Consider the following 13,844-nt stretch of genomic DNA (forward strand, 5'->3'; position numbering starts at 1 on the left):
GACTGAAAAGGAGACTAGCATCCATCTCTTCCTGGGAAGACTTTGGCTTCAGGGTAAAGGTGCTTCTAGTCTAATCTTTCCCCTTGACCATAGGAAATTTGGTTAGTAAGGAAGAGCCAAAGGAATATGGTGGCAAAGCATAGGCATTTGGTTTATGGACCCTTGGAAGATACTCATTAGGAGGGGTTGATACCTCTAAGATTAGATATAAAATCCTCTGTTTGGCATTCAGAATCCTTCATAACCTGGGCCTCTTTTACCTTTTCAATCTGTTTACATTTTACTCTCCCCCACTCTAAAATACTCTGCAATCCAATGACACTGTCCTCCTCCTTTCTGTTCTTCTCACTCTATCTTCCAACTCTGGACATTTCCACTGACTATGCTTGGAATTCTCTTCCTCCTCATCTCTTCCTCCTGATTTCCCTAGTTTCCTTCATGTCCCAGGTAAAATCTAACCAACTTCTACAATGAAGTCTTTCCTGGTCCCCCTTAATGCTAGTGCTTTTCTTATGTTGGTCATATCAAGCCACCTATGGATCATCTTATCTGAAAACTGACCCCATACTGATCAAACAGTTATTGTTTGCATGTTCCTTGTATTATTTACAGACACTTGGGGGAGTGGGATACCTTCTTTTCCTGAATTCATAGAAATACTTTTGTTCACTCTCTCCCCTCTCCCAACTTGGAAAGACTCTAATCTTTCCTCCAGTTGGAAATCAGATTATCTAATGTATTGTTTCCTTTTAATTCATTGGATTTTTTGATTAATTGTTTTAATGTATAAAAGTCTATCTCCCCCTGAATTCAAGGTTCAGCTCTGAACTAAGAAAGGGTCCTGGTCTCAATTTGTAGGCAATCAATATGCTCAGAAGATCAAAACTTTGTTTCCTTAATAATTTCATCTTTTGATCATTACATAAGTCATTAAAACAAAGGTTGCATAAATAATGGTACAATGGAGCTAATTCAAAGATCCTCTCCCTAGTAGAATACTTCAGGAAGAATTATTTTTGCAAGCCATTTAAATCAATTAGAGATTCCAAATGATGACCTTTCTTCTTATAAGTTACTAAGATGAGGATTTGTGCAACCTTGTCTCCATAAAATGATGAATTCCCTTTGCAGCCACTTCTCTGATATTGGTATACAAGGGAGGGATGAAATTGTTATAATTCCCATTCCCTTATTTTTCAGGTTTCTTTTATATGTTGTCTTACTCCATTAGAATATAGATTCTGTGAAGACAGGGACGTCTTCCTTGTTTGTATTAATATCTCAAGTATTTAGTATAGCTTCTGGAATCTATAAATCACTTAGTAAATGTTCTCTCTCTGTGTCTTTATCTCTGTGTGTGTGTCTCTGTTTCTCTATTTATCTCTGTCTTTCTCTAAGATGGGTGGATCCATGCCTATGCTACTCCCCATTTCTTTTTTTTTTTTGAGGTTCCAAACTCATTTAATCAACAAACATCTGTGAGTCTCCATTTTAAAAAAAAATGTATTTAATTAGTCAATTTAGAATATTTTTCCTTGGTTAAAAGAGTCATGTTCTTTCCCTTCACTTCCTCCAGTCCCTCCCATAGCCGACTGGCAATTCCACTGGGTTTTACATGTGCCCTTGATTAAAACCTATTTCCATATTGTTGATGTTTGCACTACTACTCCCCACTTCTAACCTCCATGGTCTACTATGACCTAGTAACATTGGACTTTAAATATAGACCTCTCTTGCTACATCTCCACAGGTGTGTGTGTGTGTGTGTGTGTGTGTGTGTGTGTGTGTGTGTGTATACATACATACATATATATATATATATATATATATATATGCTAACCTGGCTGCCAGGGTTAGTATTTTTGCACTCATGAACTCACTTGGCCTCACACTTCTTGTGCTCACATATAAATGAGTACCCCTAGAAGAGCAGTTGTCACTTCAGGCTTTAGGGTAAACCTGTGATTGGCTATCTTCATAACACTGCAACTCACAGTCACAGGTTCCCACTGATGTGTTCTCATTTACAATCAGCCAGTAGATTCAAACATGATGAAAATAGTAGGTACAAAGCATTTCCCTCTAAACCAGCGGTTCTCAACCTCTCAATTTGTAGCAATGAGAATACATAATGCATATCAGGTATTTACATTCCGAATCATAACTGTAGCAAAATTACAGTGTTGAAGTAGCCACCAAAATAATTTTTTGGTTTAGGGTCACTGCAACATGAGGAACTGTATTGCGGGGTCATGGCATTAGAAAGGTTGAGAACCACTGCTAAACCTAGAGCACATCCTCTCACAAATACACACAAAGTCCTAGGGATAAAGATAGAAGAGGCACAAACTTACAAGACAATAGAAGTAAGGCATATATATATATGAGACCACTTGTTATTTCTGCTCAGTGGTATTCTTTGGGCCAATCAGTAGGCATCATGCCATGTGGTTTTCAACCTGCCACTGACTGGTAAATTATTTATGTTGACTCCCTTTCTCCTCTTTAGGGTAAGAGGTTTTTGCTTATTACATTTGCTATTTAGTCAGGTTATTATGTAATACCAGTTAATTCTATGACCAGCTAGCCAACATCAAAGCCTATACAGAATATATTCCTTATGGATACTAAAAAAAGAATATAAAGGGAGGAGACCCACCAGATGCAGATAGTTGTAGATCTACTCGGGAATTCCCCTAAATACCCAGCCAGGTGTTCTAACCTCCAATTAGTGAGAGTAAAACTGAATCACTTTCTCTCACTGGGCCAGTTGATATAAAAAACAGTATCTCTTTTATTTTAAGAGCTAATTTCCCACAATCCTCTACATCCCTCACAAGAGGGAGTCTTCTGGTCTTTCGGCTAACTTAACAGCTCCCTGTTTCTACCTAGGTATCCCTAAAACTGACTAAGCTAACTATCTATGACCCTCACTAGTTGGTTAGATTTATTCCCCAATAGCTGTCTCCAAAAACCGTTATGAATGAACTCTAATGGCTAAGTTCACTCCAGGGGGTCTGACCCCTGAGGTAAAACATCAAAGTTGATCTGACAGGATTTTTTAGATAAGACCTTCTGAAAAGCACAGCAGGTATAGTCAGATTCTTTTCTAGATCTTTTCCACTTAAATAGAGTAACTCCAAAGATGAGTTACGTGTGTACTCCTCCACAGTCAGGTTGAGGAAGATGAGCTCTAATAAGACTGCCTTTCCTACATATTCCTGGATAGGAAGCTCCCAACCTCCAATAGGAAGTCACTACTTTCTCTAGTAGTTGTCACTTCCAGACTGTTCCTCCTCTGCCTTTTGCCTGCTACAATCCTTTCCCTTAAGTTCCTAGTATGGACCTTAAGGACAGCCTTCCATTTCTCTTAAATCTTATCCTATCTCTCTCCTTTTCCCATTCCAATACCCCTACCCCAGCACAGTCCTACACTATTGTTTTTAATCAGGGTGCCTATTTTACTATAAAAAAATTCCAAGAATGGACCATTTCAATCAGATTCACTAGCTTTTACATTTTTTACACCAATCTCAGGCAAAAGGTAGCATTAAACTCTATAATGCCAAACAGTAAGTTTATATTATCCTGGGGGTGACAGGGAACCACTAAAGTTTATTAGTAAGGAGGCAACATGGCCAGGCTTGGACAATAGGAAGATCACTTTGACAGGTGAGTGAAGGATGGATTGACAACCAGGCTATTGTATTCATCCAGGTGTGATCTACTAGCATGGCAGCAATATCAAAAGAGAGAAGAAAGCATAATGTGAAAAATGTGAAGGTAAAATCAATAGTCCTTGACAACAGATTTGATATGGAGAGTGTAAGACAATGAAGAGTCAAGGATGATGGCATAGTCATAAGGCTTGGTGCCTGGGAGAAGAGTCATGGGGAATTTAAATAAAAGGAGAGTGTGGGTGGAGGAAGAGAGTTAATGTGTTCAGTTTTGTACATGTTGACATGTGGACATGTCTACAGGACATCTAATTTGAGATATCTAATAGACTGTTGGAATTATTACATTGAAAGTCCAGAGAAATTAAGACTGGATAAATAGACTGAATAATCATCAGCATCGAGATGATAAATAATCTCATGAAAGCTGATGAGACCACCAAGGGAAATAGTATAAAGGCAGAAGAGAAAAGGACCCAAGTCAGAGGCTGTTAAGGCACTTAACAATTCAAAGTTTTGAGCCATATAAGTATTCATCCTTCAGGAAGCCTCACCTAATAAGTATAGGTTGTTTTTAAACATAATTCCAATTACATTCCTTATTTGCAGTCACTGGGAACCTTGAAGTTTCTATCAACTCAGAAGGTTTTATATATCCTAGGGAAGTGGTTCAGGTCTCCCTTAACTCTCCAGTTTCTTTCTCCCTGGAGTGGTTCAGGGTTTGGGAGATCAATGGGTGGGCTTATTGGGAGGTGTTTTGCTTTTTAATGGTTATGGGTGAAATGAAGTTATCTTTTCATAATTATGGTGAAAGATAGAAACTTGGAAAAAATTGCAATCCTTTAGTTGCTTTGATATTATTGAGTCTCTGGATGAAACTAATTAACAACAATAGCTAATGTAATGGGGATCTAGTGCCAGAATGGGCCTTTTCAGCTTTATTGGCTGATGAAAGATCTCCACATGGAGGATGCTAGGGAGCTTGCTTCCAGGAGAATCATGATGGCATGGAAGAGAAGTACCTTGCAGATCCTTGTAGGCATTCTATGACTGGTTTTGGCTGGCTAAACACATCACTGGAAGGAGGCACTTTTAATTGGCTGCCTAATTGGAACTGTTAGTATCTTCAATAAGGCATGTATGCATTAGCTACTCCCTCCATTGTCTCAGTTACTCTTGAAGGATCTTAATGACTCTTATCCATAGCTCTGGTGACAAAAACATGTGATAAGGGGGAAAACCTTAGGACCTTCTTCTTTTTTAGGCTATATGGCCCCCTCAGTTTTTGCTCCTTGTATTTGTTCTTTTCTATTCTAGATGAAGGGAGTTTCAGAGGTTCAGAGAGAAAACCCAAGGAATCTAGCATTCTTAATTTAGGTCAGCTTTGAAGCAGTCAGTGCAGCACTGACACCCAAGTTTAAAGAACTTTGGGAGTGACCTTAGTGACTACAAATCAGTAAAAGGGCCTATGCAAAAGCCATGCTGCATCCAAAAATGAACTTGGTGGGACAAATGCTGTGTAGAAACTGAGTTAAGTTGAGTCTATTCCTCCCAAAACTCAAGGTCATGTAGAAATAAGGTGTTGGGGGTGGAGGAAATATTTGTACACTTACTCTGGCTATATCTTTGAAGTAAATATTCCTTTGTAAAAACTAATTGATGCTAAGTAGTTAAATAGAATTGGGATGCTAGTCACAGGCCCTTAAATTGGAGAAATACACTGGAAGGGGCTCAAGCTGATGGGAGTAGAGGAGACACTACTCAAACTCTTCAGGCTTAATCACCTAAAAGCTGTAGTCTGCCTGGTTCTTCAAAAGAGGTCAAGAGCCTGTTTTCTATACTGACATTTATATAGTGCTTTAAGGTGGAAAAATAATATTATACATATTATCTTATTTACTGATGGGAGTTTTCATCCAATCCCCACAAAATAATAGAGCAGTACCTTAGTAGAAGCCTCCAAAATGGCCATAATTATGCGTCATCCCTTTGATAACATTTTCAGGGAAGAGGAAGTTTTGGCTAGTGGGATGGGCAACACCAAGTAGATAATTTTATGGCATAAATCTTGGTATCAACTCAGACCATGGGACAAGTTGCATAAAAGAACCTTTAATGTTTTAGCTATCTTTTCATAAATGAATTAGACCTCTCATATGGGTTGTTAATAGCTTTGGAGGTATTAGCAGCTATTCTATGGATCTGGTATTTCTGGTACCACCTCTGATTATTTTATATCAAGTCATTTAAAAATTAACCTATAGGGGGCAGCTGGATGGCTCAGTGGATTGAGAGCCAGGCCTAGAGATGGGAGGTCCTGGATTCAAATCTTAATTCAGATGCTTCCTAGCTATGTGACCCTGGGCAAGTCACTTGACCCCCATTACCTAACCCTTACCACTCTTTTGCCTTGGAACCAAAACATAGTATTGATTACAAGACAGAAGGTAAGAGTTTAAAAAAAAATTAACCTACATTACTCCCACTGTAGTGTAGGAATTATTTCTTAGAAGGTCATCATTGGTATTGCTTTATGTTTTTTTTTTCAGCTCCTCCTCCATATGCTAGGATTGTTTTAATATAATTTTAATGTTGGAGAGTCCAATCCCCTACAAAATGTTTCCTCTTATCACCAAGAGGTGTGGTGTAGTAAGAGTGGTGCCTGTTTTACAAAGAGTAAGATTATTTCTCTCTAAAGGGGTAGGGAGGATTTTTGGTTTCCTTGTGACATGAAGCATAGAAAGATCAACCTTTTGGAAACTGATGTAGGAGATTTTTTCAGAATTCCCAATGCTTTACAAGAATGCATTTCTGACCTTGCATGGTTGCTTTCCATGGTAAATATGGATGTCGATACTAGTTGCATTTTATTCACCAGTTTTATCTTAGGATAAGGTAGGTTTTTTGGTACCTTTATTAACTACAGGTATTTTATTACATTCTAATCCCCATCATGAATCACTGAACTTGCATTAATTAGGTCTAGCTAATATGCCATATATAGGTCTGAAAAAGAAAAGACAATTTTAGGGCTATGTTAGGGCTTGGTTTTGTTGACTGAGTGTGATGTTAGAATTAAAGATCTGACATCTTACCTTTAAGTGAGCAGTTTTAGTGTCTGTAGCATGGTATACTGGAGAGATGAAATGACTGGTAAGTCCTGAAAAAATGAGTTCAGAAACTGGTAATAGGGAGCAATGAGTAACTGAGACTACATTCCCAACAATCACCACAAAAACATCAGGACAAGTGTAGCAACTTGCCTTACTGAAATGCCTGACCCAGTAGGGTTAGTAAATGCAATGAGAATGGTACAATGGCATGATCAAAAAATGTTAATGGTTGGTCCTATAGCATCAAAGACATGAATTAGTTCCCCAGTCCTATATGGTAGCCTTATATATTCCCCTTTCCTCCCTTCATTCATTATTCCTATTTATGCCTACTGTTCCCACTGAAGCTTTTTTGGTATATTTGTGGGAGAGTGTACCCTACTTTTATAGGAGAAATGTCCTATTGTGACTTTCCTTACTTTGCTTTTCCATAAGATGCTTTTGCTTTGAACTATGTACTCTGGTTGATTGGAGAAAAACGTAAACATGGGTGGGGGCTTTCAAGATGTGGTTTTGAATAGATTTGAATCCACAAAATAGCTTAGAATTCTGGCAGTTCTGTTCATAAGAAGGGTGTGACCCAAATGCTACACAATGGATAGGCAGGATTCCAACAGTAATGAAAAAGAGGTTATAGTCTAAGGAACAATGATTGCAAGATCAGGAAAGTAAAATGGCAAGGGATAGTTAGGGAGATGGAGGGGACTAGAAATAATATAGTTTGGCTAGATTGAAGAGAAGGAGAATGGCAGGTGATAAGGCTGAAAACAGAGTGGCACTCTGTGGTGGTCATTTTGTGCAAAGAGAAAGATGACAACCTTCATTCAGTAAAGTCATTAAAGCATTTTGAGTAGAGGAGTATGTAATTAGATCTGTGCATAATAATAATAATAATAATAATGATCTCATTTCAGCCTCACAACCATGGGAGAGGTATAGCTAAATGGCTCAGTGGATAGAGCATCAGTTCTGGAGTTGGGTGGACCTGGGTTCAAATTTGACCACTGAGACTTCCTAGCTACAGGATCCTGGAACTTCTATTTGCCTTACCCTTGCCCTTCTGTCTCAGAATCATTACTAAGACTGAAAGTAAGGGCAGGGGCAGCTAGGTGCTTACTAGATAGAGTACCACGTCTGGAGACGGGAGATCCTGGGTTCAAATTTAGTTTCAGACCCTTCCTAGCTGTGTGATCCTGGACAAGTCACTTAAACCCTAGCCCTTACTACTCTTCTACCTTGGAACTGATACTTAGTATGGATTCTAAGACAGAAGGTAAAGATTAAAAACAAAAACAAAAACAGAAGAAAGTAAGAACTATTTAAAAAAACGAACCCTGGGAGGTAGGTGTTATTTTTATCTCCATTTTACAGATGAGCAAACTGAGGCAAAAAGAGGTAGAGTGACTTGCCCAGGGTCACACAGGTAGTAAATGTTAGAGATAGATATAGAACCCAGATATCTCTTTACTCCAAGTCCAACACGCCCTACTACTGCGTACAGCTTTTCCACACTGACATGTTAAGTGAAAAGTGGTGCTACTGATAAAGAATGGAATTGAAGGGAGATTAAAAAAAAAACAACCAATAATAAGCTAACTTTGTGATACCTGCTTAGGGGCCAACAAGAGCTGACAACCTATAAATGAGCCCATATGAGGAAAATAATAGGCTGGCTGCCATGATGATTATCTTGGTTTTCTGGAATTGTTGCCCAATTCATCATTCCAGACCCTTCCATGAAAAGTCAGTACATTCACAAAACTTTCTCCCAAGCTAGCAACAGAATAATCATTGGGATCTTGCTATTTTTTATGTATTTAATTTTTATTTATTATTTATTGCCACCTTTGAAATGTAACCTCTGATATAGAAATCATTAAATCATAGATTTTAATATAAAATTTCATTTGAGAGCAGACCTGATACCAGCATCCTGTGAGTTTGGGTTTGATGGAGGGGATGAAGCTGGGTGCTCATAGGTTATAGGAATAGTTAACAAAAGGAGTTTTACTTAGCCCTGAAATAACAGGGACACATGACAGGGATACAGTGATACTTGACCTTCTCTTATTTCCATGTAGAAGCATATTTGGTCAGTAGGGGAGGATGTCATGACTCATATGGTCTCCAAATAACAACAAAGTTGGAGGGATCCAACCCCTTGTGGGTGAGACCCATTATGACCCTAAGTGACCAAGAAATCGAATTTGCTACAGCCAGAGGCCACCAGGAAACTGTGTTAAGTAAGGTAGACACGCCTTGAACCTTTTGCCTACTTCTGGGTCAATCAAGCCCTGGTTTTGTCACCTTTTCCTAACCTAAGTGTGGAGCAGTGAGGGAAGAACCTTAGTAAATATTGGTTTTATCACAGGTACTAAATAGCCTTTCAATGATTAGAAGGACGTTCTTGAACCATAGGTCAGAATGACTGTTGCTTGTTGCAGGTAGGTGACACAGTGGCTTGGAATCAGGAATACTGTACTCATTTTCATGCATTTAAGTCTGGCCTCAGACTCTAGGCAAGTCACTTAACTCTGTTTGCCTCAGTTTCTTATCTGTAAAATGAGCTAGTGAAAGAGATGGCAAACCACTCTAGAAATTTTGCCAAGAAAAACCCCAATGGACTTGTGAGAAAGAATGCTATCCACATCCACATCCAGAGAAAGAACTGTGGGAGTAGAAACACAGAAGGAAAACATATGATTGATCACATGGTTCGATGGGGATATGATTAGGAACGTTTACTTTAAAAGATCACTCTATTACAAATATTAATAATGTGGAAATGGGTTTTGAACAATGATACATGATACATGTAAAACCCAGTGGAATTGATCATCAGTTCTGGGAGGGGGGAGGGAAAGAATATAAATCATGGAACCATGGGAAAAATATTCTAAATTAATTAAGAAAATTTAAAAAATATTTAAGAAAAAAGAAAACCCCCAATGGGGTCATGGATTGTTGGATGTGACTAAACACACCTGAAAAAAAAAGTCTCCTTCAGCATCTGTGATTTATGATTCTGGACAAGTAGATGGCACAGTAGATAGAGCATTGGGCTTCCAATAAGGAAGACTCATCTTCATGAATTCAATCTGGCCTCAGACACTTACTAGCTGTGTGACCCCAAGTCACCTACCCATGTTCTTTTCTGTTTCCTCGTCTGTAAAATGTACTGGACAAAGGAATGACAAAACACTCCAGTTACTTTGCCAAGGAAATCCAAAATGGGGTTACAAAAAGTTGAATATAACTGAAATAACTCAACGACAACAATATTTGTTAGAGTTAAACACAAAACTCCCCAAATCCTTAAACACTTCTATTAGTCTTTTAAAGCCCTTCACAACCTAGTTTTAGTCAATCTTACTACACATTATACATTATTCCCTTTTGCCACTTTGTGATCTAGTCAAACTTGCCTATTTGCTATTGTTTACTCACGACATTCTCATTCTACTTCCTTTGCATGGGCAATTCCCCATACCTAGAACGTATTCCTTTCTCACCTCTGGCTCTTAGAATGCCTTAGAATTCCTTCTGTATAAAGCCTTTTCTGAACTAAATTACCTTGGATTTATGGTGTATGAATGTTTTATATTTTCACACATGCTATATATATTATTTTTCTCTAGTAAAATGAAAACTCCTTGAAGGTAGGGATTATTTCATTTTTATCATTGTGTCCCCAGAACCTAGAATAGTGCCTAACATGTAACAAATGCTCATTGAATGATTAATTGAAAATGACACAGTCTTTGACTAAATTTTCTCCAGGACCCGACTTCAACAATTGTCTTTGAATCTCAAAATTTACGTGGTCCTCATTCCAAGCAAATTTAATTCCTCTTCTCCAAACTTTTTCCCACATAAGAAACCTCAAGCTTAATACATATTGTACTGACCATTTAAAAGGAAGGTGGATTGAGTGGCCTGTGATTTCATCATTAAGCTTCGTGGTTGAGGGATATTCAAAAATGGCTTATGATAATTTTTATCAACCCACTTGAGTTAATGTTGAATTTTGTATTTGACAGGGCCTGCCAATTTTCCATCTGTTGGATTTGAATAATATACAAAATGCACGAGATTATTTGTAATCCCTTTACTATCAAAATCAATGTACAGTGCATATGGTGCTCCTTGGCCCACAAATAATTACTGGGGGCTGGAGCTGATCATTATCTTCAGCTCCTCCCCTCATTGCCTGATGCTTCCCTTTCTTGTCCCAGATTGTTTCTCAACTTTGGTGAGATAGAGGATGTCTTCCTTTATTGGTGGGGATTTATTCCAGCCTGGTATATTTTTTAGACTTTCAGATTCTAATCCAATTGCCGGCTTTTGTTTTTTGTTTTTCTAGCATTGTATTCTCTCTTGTTGCCTTTGAGAAGGATTTGAGCCCTCTAGCTTCTCCTAGAAAGTTTGATGAGAAACCCAGACCACCAAAGTGAATTCCTTGTTAATATTCCATTTACTGAGCAGAGAACTGGCAAGGGTTGTGAGTTAATGCCCTGGATTTGCTCCTCTGGGGAATAGAATTCAAATCCTGAAATTTAAATCAGATGTTAAAATGAATTCAACAATTTTAGCACACCTGATTTGATGCAGTAGAGTTGTATAACAGTAGTGTCTGTCTGTCTATAACTACCTCTCCTTCTTACCCTTCCCTCTTTTTTACTCACCAACTGTAAATTTATCCAAGGCAAAATTTTACTAATTTTACCCCTAGGAAAAGTCATACATCTTCATGAATTTTCCAACCTTCGAAATTAGTGTTCTCAGCAGGATAAATAGCCTCTTTTGTCAAAGGTTCAAATTCTCTATTTTTTGCTCCCTCATTTTAAACTTCAAACTTTAGATTCTCACTGTTAACCCCTGGGTCTAAAAGGCATTTATCAGAAGAGGTGTATTTTAGATTTGGGGTAGGATGACTACACTGAGAAAAGTTGAACCACCTCAAGAAATGAACAGATATGAAGCTTAGCCTTAGCTGTGACATAGTCACCAAAATCTCAAGTACAAGACAACACAATGTTCTCTGTGCTCTTACCATATCCAAATCATCAAAAGAGTCAAAGACCTGTGTAAGGTGAAACTCTGCTTGGCTCATGTAATTCATGACATAGAACCACAGGAAGCAATTCTAAGGGTTTATACAGATGTAGGTCCAATCTTAGGGGCTTATCAATAATTAATACTCATGTGGCCCATGTTTTTGTCCCCACCTAAAGTACCTCTCTCTGTCTCTTTGCAAACCTCTGAATTTGGCTCCCTTTTGACATATTTGAGTCATTTCACCTGCTAGCAACCAAGGCAACCACTAAGCATTTTTAAATTAATTTAACAAGTAAATTAATTTGTTTTTTAAATAAAAGTTTCCATGGCTTCAAAAAGCTTGAAAACCCTTCTAACAAGAGACTAAGTTGTTTGCACACAGAGATCAATTAAGGTTGAAGTAAGGTCCTCATTGATCTCAAATCCATGGCATTTGCTTAAGGAAGACTGAGTCCTAAATTTAATTAAGAAAATATGCCCTTATTATCCTAAGCATAAATTCTTAGACCTTGAATTTTTTCCATATTTCAAAATAGCCACAATTTTATCAGTACAGGCTTTCACTTCCACTGATATAAATTACAGTCCCTCTGTGCCATATGTCCTTCAGGAATTGTGCCCTCCTTCCTCTCCCCCTCCCCCAAAAAAAACACCATCTGGTGGTCACTAGACCTCTCTGGTCTTAGGTAGACTTGTCCTCAGAAAATAGATAGAAAGCCCATCGATAGGATTGTACTTAGGACCTTTCTTCCTTATTAAGACTTATAATAAAACTGCCTTTGGAACCCAGGGTTATTTAAGATTTAAGATTATTAAGATTTATAATAAAACAGGCTTTGGAACACAGGGTCACCTCCAAACTGTGTTGAAACATGAGAGGAATACTTCAGTGTAGAAGGCATCATATCTTTCTCCCCAAAACTCAACAAAATCTCAGAGTTGGAAGAGACATCTCAAGATGTCTAACCCAAATCAAATCCAATCAAGAATCCCTTCTACAAACTTAGCAACAAAGGCTCATCTAGTGTCCATTTGAAGACCTCTAGGAATAGAATATTATCACTTCTTGAGGTCGACTATTACTTTGGGATAATTTTAATTTTCAAAAAATTTTCCTTAAAGAAAAACTCTGCTATATCTCAAAATCCTTTATTCTTTTCTTTTATACCCCCCTGTCTCTGATGAAAAGTTGACTCATCGAAAGATTCTCAGGGGACTTCCGGTTAAGATGGCGGCTTAGAGAAAGCTAAAGCTCAGATCTCCTGAAAACCCTTCCCGACCGATCTCAAAGGATAAGCTCCTAAGGCGCCGAAATTCAAAACGATCAACAGCACAGACCCTGGGAACCCTCCTCCTGGACCTGGACCCGGTTCAAAAGGTACGGCTCCCCTTAAAAGCCAGAACCCGAGATCACTCGGACCTCAGGGGTAGGAGCGCAGAGTCCAAGGCTCCCGGAAGCCGCAGCCCGGGCGGGCTCAGAGAGCAGAACCCTCAGGGCCTTCTACAGTCCCGGTGAAAGTTACTGCCTGGGGCTTCCGCTGCAGAGAGCTGGTCGAAACAACAGCAACCCTCAGGGCGGGCAAGACAGCCTCACGGGCTGGATCATGCTATCCAAGTCTCAGTGAAAGTCCTTGCCCGGAGCTTGGGAAAGCTGCAGCCCATCCCCCCGCAGGCCAACGAAACAGCCTCACGGCCAGCGATTCTGAAGGCAACTTCCGGAAAGCGAGCCCGGGGAGAGTGTGGCCTCGTGGTCCGACCCTTCCATTCCAGTTCCAGTGAGGCATATTCAGTTTAACCCAGGGAAAGCTCATAGAACTATCTGCCCAGGACTAAAGCCCCTGAACACCAGAAAGAGACAAGAAAAACTAATCCTCCACATTCAGAAATGGCAAACTCCACAGAACCACAGAAGCCCCAAAATACCAAGAAAAATAAGAAGAAAGGGGCGACTTTGGACACATTCTATGGAGCCAAAATACAAAATACAGAGCAGACA

Source organism: Monodelphis domestica, chromosome 1 (assembly GCF_027887165.1).
Source record: "Monodelphis domestica isolate mMonDom1 chromosome 1, mMonDom1.pri, whole genome shotgun sequence".
Classification (NCBI taxonomy): Eukaryota; Metazoa; Chordata; class Mammalia; order Didelphimorphia; family Didelphidae; genus Monodelphis; species Monodelphis domestica.